This window comes from Magnolia sinica, chromosome 4 (assembly GCF_029962835.1).
Source record: "Magnolia sinica isolate HGM2019 chromosome 4, MsV1, whole genome shotgun sequence".
NCBI lineage: Eukaryota > Viridiplantae > Streptophyta > Magnoliopsida > Magnoliales > Magnoliaceae > Magnolia > Magnolia sinica.
Window position 1 is genome coordinate 47,557,645 of NC_080576.1, and position 6,000 is coordinate 47,563,644.

Here is a 6,000-nt window from a genome sequence, read left to right on the forward strand (position 1 = left end):
CTAGGACTAGGACACTTTCATGCATTGATTAAGGTGTCCAATGATCATGGAGTTTGATGGTAAGGGCATCCCACCTTACTGGATTTTTATTTTTATTTATTTTGGAACATCCAAGGCCCACTAAATGGGCCACATACACATTATCATCCATACATCAGAAAAAAGAGAAGAAGAAAAGAGAGTAATCCGGCCATGGGGGTAGGGCCGCGCCACTAATGGGCCCTCCCAAGAGTGAATCATACCCATACAACTACATTGATTGTACATGCAACATAAAATCACTACATGCATGATCTATAATTGTTATGGATGGTTGGGATGCCATCCCAACATGATCCTTAGGATCTAGATGACCTTAAGATGGAGTGGATTATTAAATACATCATGATGGGGTCCATGGAGAATGGCCCCATCATGGATCATGACATGCATGTAGGATGGGCCAAAGGGCCACATCCATGGGATCAAATGGGATCCCCACCATGGATTGGTGGGTCCCACATGATCCATCTAGGAAGAAAAATAAGATCAAAGGGTAGAAAATAAGATTAGAAATTATAATCACCCACCTTAATGGATCCCACTCCAAAGTTACATCAATCTTCTCTTTATGCTCCAAGGGACATGTTTCAATGGGTGAGATGGATTATTGAAGGTTAGATGAGAGGGGATTTGAGGGAGAAGGGGTTGGAGAAGAGGGAAAATGGGGCTGAATTTTTTTTTAAGAGAGAAAAAAGAGAGAAGAGAGTAGAGAGAAATGAGAGGGAGAGTATGAAAATTTACTAGAAAAGAGAGAGAGGAAAAGTAATCATCACTCTCTCTCCTAGATAAGAGAAAAATCATCATAGCCTATGGTGATATAAACTATGTTGCTAGGCTAAAGTAGGTATGGGTAGTGTGTGGGTAGTGGGTGGTGTAGGATTTGGGGGTTTAGGTAGTGTATGGGTAGTGTGTGTTGGAATTTACACAAAAGAGGGTGGCCACCTTAAAAAATGTGCCCTCCACACTAGGTGGGCCACATGATCATGCTCAAAGGCTACAAATGAGATGCACATAACTTATGATCCACACATCGGATGGACACACAAGACGCATCGTTGGAACCGTGGCGACGATGCAGTTACAATGACATAGGTCTCAACTCCATCCGAGTCGGGTCTTCACGACTGGGCTCATGGATGACCGCAAACACTATCCAAGGGTTACGGGTTGCCGGGATTCGACCGGTAGGATCACGGGATCAAGATGGATGGAATGCATACTCACGCACACACATATGCACACCTGCGAACTCGGGTCGGGTCTCATAGAATGGGCCGATTCAAATGGGCCAAAGCAAATGGGCCAGGTCGAATGGGCCAAGTTGAATGGGCCAATTCCAATACACCATTCATCCATTGTTAGAGATCAATATAGAGCATTATAAAAAAATGAATCATATCCAAAGATCATCTGGACCATACCACAATTAATAGTGGTGATACAGGGTCCCACAATTAAGATTCCAGTAGGCCCCACCATAGGGTTTATTTCTCATCCAGTCTGTTCATAAGGTCACAAAGACCTGGATTAGAGGAAGAACAAATATCATATTAGTTCAAAACTTCTGTAATCCCAAGAGGGGTTTCAATGGTAGACGTTCAACTTCACTGTTTCTGCAGTATGGTCCACCTGATAACTGGATCTGTCTTATTTTTCTTCCTAGGCATTAGAACCGGCTCACCTAAATGGATGGATAAATCAGATGTAACACATACATCAGTGTGGGGTCCATATACATGGCTCGGCACGTAAAAGGGATGGACGGTTTAGATGCACATATAGCAGAGCGAGGTCCCACCCATCCAGATTACTGGATGGTGTGGAATGAAGTACGTATACGGTGGGGTCCACAGAACTGGTGACATCAAACAACAGCTTAATAGCTGTTGTGAGACGCACCAGCCACACTTTATGTAAGTGGGTCCCATGTGAGTATGGCATGGATAAAATATATACTTCATGGTGGGCCACACACACACACCATCATCGATACAATAGAGAGAGAGAAAGAAAAGGTGAGATGGAGGGGCCCCGCCACTATGGGCCCCTCTCTAATACAAGGCATACATCAAGTGGGTCCCACAATAAGTGGGCCCCTTAAAAATCAAAATCAACCGCGGATCACCCACCTATCGGCCTTCTTCTTTAGCTCCTTGGACTCGTATGCACCGTACCTTCAATTTTAATAGAGGTTGGTGAAGGATGAATGGTTGAGATGGGAGATGAGAGGGTGGGAAAGCGGGCAACACTTGTTTTTGGGAGAGAGAGCTTGGACGTTGGAAGCTCTCTTAGGAGTTGGGATATTTCTTAGAGAATGAGAGAGAAAGAGAGGTGATGGATTGATATGGGATGGGTGGAATGGGTGTTGTAAGGAAGGGGATGGAGAGGTATGGGTTTGTTTGAAATTTTGGTAAAAGAGGGATGGGTAGGGAGAGAGAGAGTTAACTTGGGGAAAAGAGGGAATCGGTGTTTATACTTGGGATAAGGTGAGGTGGCATTGGGGTATGGAGGATGTACTTGGGATAGGGTGTGTACTTGATTGATTGATTGATGGGACATGTTGTAGAGATTCTTTCAGAATTTGCAATGCGTGTTGTTTCTTCGGAATGAACGCGGGCCCACATCTTGTGGCCCGGGTATCGGACCGGTGCACGAGTCGCGGCGTTAGAATCGCGGCGACGGCGCAGTCGCTAAGGTACAAGTTTCAGGTCAAGCCCACTTTGATATACAGGACTCGATTTAGGATTGCGCGCAAACGTCGGATATAGGTTGAGGGTTGCCAAAATTTGACAGGGAGGACCGCGGAAGCCTACGAAATGGTACGGTCTAAGATACGGGCCTTATACCTTCATTTTTAGTTATGGTCCGATGAGTATCACTATCACGGATATTTATCACCTGACTGAGTTATTACCTTTTGAAATGACCTACTATGCTAGTACTAACTCAAGGCAATGTAAAGACTTTTAAAGCATGATCGCCAAAGGCTATACCAACTTTATGAATGCATATCGCAAACTTGATGGCACGATCGATGAACTTGAGCACACAACATTCCTACTCCTTTAGATCTGCTGACATCTCTTCTACGTGAACACACTACAAATTACGACCGAATATGCGGCTTTGGCCGAATATCTCGCACAAGGCCAACGCATAACTTTGGCACCATATGTTCTTGCCCATCTGCATTGAAGTCTCTACGAGGTCACTCGTAAAGGGATGCATTCTATGGGGGGACCACTTTGGATAGCCCAGATGTGGTTCTTTGCTTATTTTTGGACTTCTCCCTTTAGTCAATTGGCACAGGGGGATCGAAATTTTCTTCTTATAGTGACTGAATTCTCTACATTCTCTCAGAGAATATCATGGTCGAGAACTATCTCTTTGGCTTCTTTTTCCTTGATAAATCCAAAGAAAGTCAAACCTTCATGCCTTTTGCAGAAGAAAAGGCTTATGGACCAGAATGGTTTAATAGGACGATTCGAGCCTGATGATGGATATGCAGTCGGTCGATCACATCATGCCTAGACCTAGTATGTAATCGATCATGACTTATCTTATGGCGGCATAGTTGAAACAGGAAAAAATGCAAAGGTTGGAATCGAGCAATATCATTCTTCTTTATTTGCTCAATAATTAGGCCTTGTCTAGTATATTCCATGCCCTCTTACTCACAAAACATCCAATCAACCTCCTTATGATCAGTTAATAGTGATAGATCCTGAATTCTACATCTCCCTCAGTAAAAACTATATCAAGGAATCAGTTGTTCTGAATATTCTGACTTATCTAGAGTCTCTTATAGCAATGGGTAGCTTCATGGTGTGGTGGGATCGCCAGTATAACAAAATTTTGGGTTGTCAAAGCTCTCATTTCTCAATTCTGCTCCCAATTGAGTTTGATGGAGAGCAAGAAAAGAAGTGTCCCTGCATCGTCTGCTACTACTATAAAAAGAAAAATAAGGGTGAGGATGAGGGCAGCCGCCCCTTCTCCTATGCTGGCAGTGAAGCACCTATCCTAGGGGTCCCCTAGATTACACAGGAGCATCTCAATTTCTTACAACCGCTCAAGTACAACGGATGGCTCCGAGGAAAATTTTAGATTTGGGAGGTATCTTTAGTCCTCCCCTAAAACCACCTACCCTTTCTTTCCAATGTATAGAACCTTTTAAACCTCATCCGATGGTAAAACATCGGCCGACACTAAGAACTAAGTGATCATCAAATACTTCTTCGGATGAGGCCATAACATCTTTCAAAAAATATTTTAAAACGAAGTTTGGCCTCACCTTAACATGGCAGATTATTCCCACAAGATGGAAGAAGGTATAGAATGGCATGAGGAAGCTCATTTCAATAAATGATATAACAAATGGTGGCAGTATAAAGAAAGGCTGAACAACCTGATCTCCCATTTGTTGGGAAATATCTCAAGCCTTATCGCCCTTAACTGCCACCATTCCTTACCACAGCTCTGCCGTTGGCGACTATAATAAAAAATCATGAAACTGTCAAGGATCTAACAGTTAGACACATGATTCGATCTTAAGTGGAGATCACTTGCCCATGTACTTGTTTGAATTAATGTTCTTGCTATCCTTTTTAGTGACTCAAGAGTTATCAACAACAGTGGTGAAGGACATGCCGTCGATACCAGCTGTTCCTTTGATTGTCGTGCTTCCATCAACTTCGGCCCCAACAACCATAATGACCACTATGATGATAACTCCAGTGGTCCTATAGGATCCCATTCGAGTTGACCACCAATGTAGTGACCCTGGACTCAGAGACGACAGCCAGTGTGGACGACATTCCTTCCAGTAGCTTGCCAAAGGTTAGCATTGTTCCTGACAACTTAGAGCATGCATGACAGACCCCTTCTCCTCCTACGCCAACTACCTGTGGAAGAATCTTGATATCTCCACCCGTCCTTTCAGCCTTATCCTTGTTCTGACCTTACCACTTTTTACATTACTTACATCGAACAAGGAGGTTCCAGCTTCGGTCGAGCCTATAACAATGGTTGAAGCGACAGTACCAGAAGGATCAATCGAGACAGAAAAAGTTGCTATTAAGGAGGATAAAACCGTAGAAGTTTCGATGGAAGTGGCTGAACTGATTTTGGCCGAGATTGTAGAGTCGCGATTGGTTGATGTTGACTAGTCGACTGAAGCTACTTCGGTCGAGATCCCTATCGTATCGACCGAGGTCGAAATGGTTGATGTCAGCCCTCTTCCATCAATTTCTCCAGTGTTTATCCTTGGAAATGTTGCACCCACTCCTACTGATCTTCCTCCTGTGGATGATATCCTCTCTTTGTTTGAGAAAACCCTCATCAAAGAGATGTCTGTGGCCGCATCTCCTCTTTGTCTTAACAATCTGCAAGATTTAAAGGTGGAACTTGATGACCTTCTTCGAGAGGTCTAGTAGAATCCTTCGAGGTTGAATCAGTTGATAAGGTTGGCTGTTTAGTCAAATTATCCTGCATACTATCTCAGTTGAATTCCACTTTAACGGCCAGAATACTAACTCTCTTGGAGCTCCATGGAGTGCTTCAGATTTATTACCAGGTTGATGTAGTTGTTGCTCGCATCGAAGTTGAAATAGATGTGGCCGAGTCTAGGAGGACCAATGCATAAAAGATCACTCAGGAACTCTCAGCTAAGAATTCTAAGGTGAAAGCTTTCGAGATAAAAATTGAAAATTTGGATGTCAGGATCGTAGCTTTAGAGGATGAACTGCTTGCATTGAGATAAAATTTATCAGAAAAATAAGCAGGATGTTTTAAGCCAAAAGAAGAGATCTCTAAGCTGGCTGATCTTGTACATGCTCAAGTGGAAGATATCGGCTGATTGTCTCGGTCAGCTGCAAAAAGGGAAGCAGCATTGTGGGCTGCAAAGAGTTGGATGGAAACGGCCAAAACATTTTTGCAAAACTTTCTTTCTTCCGACTTGTA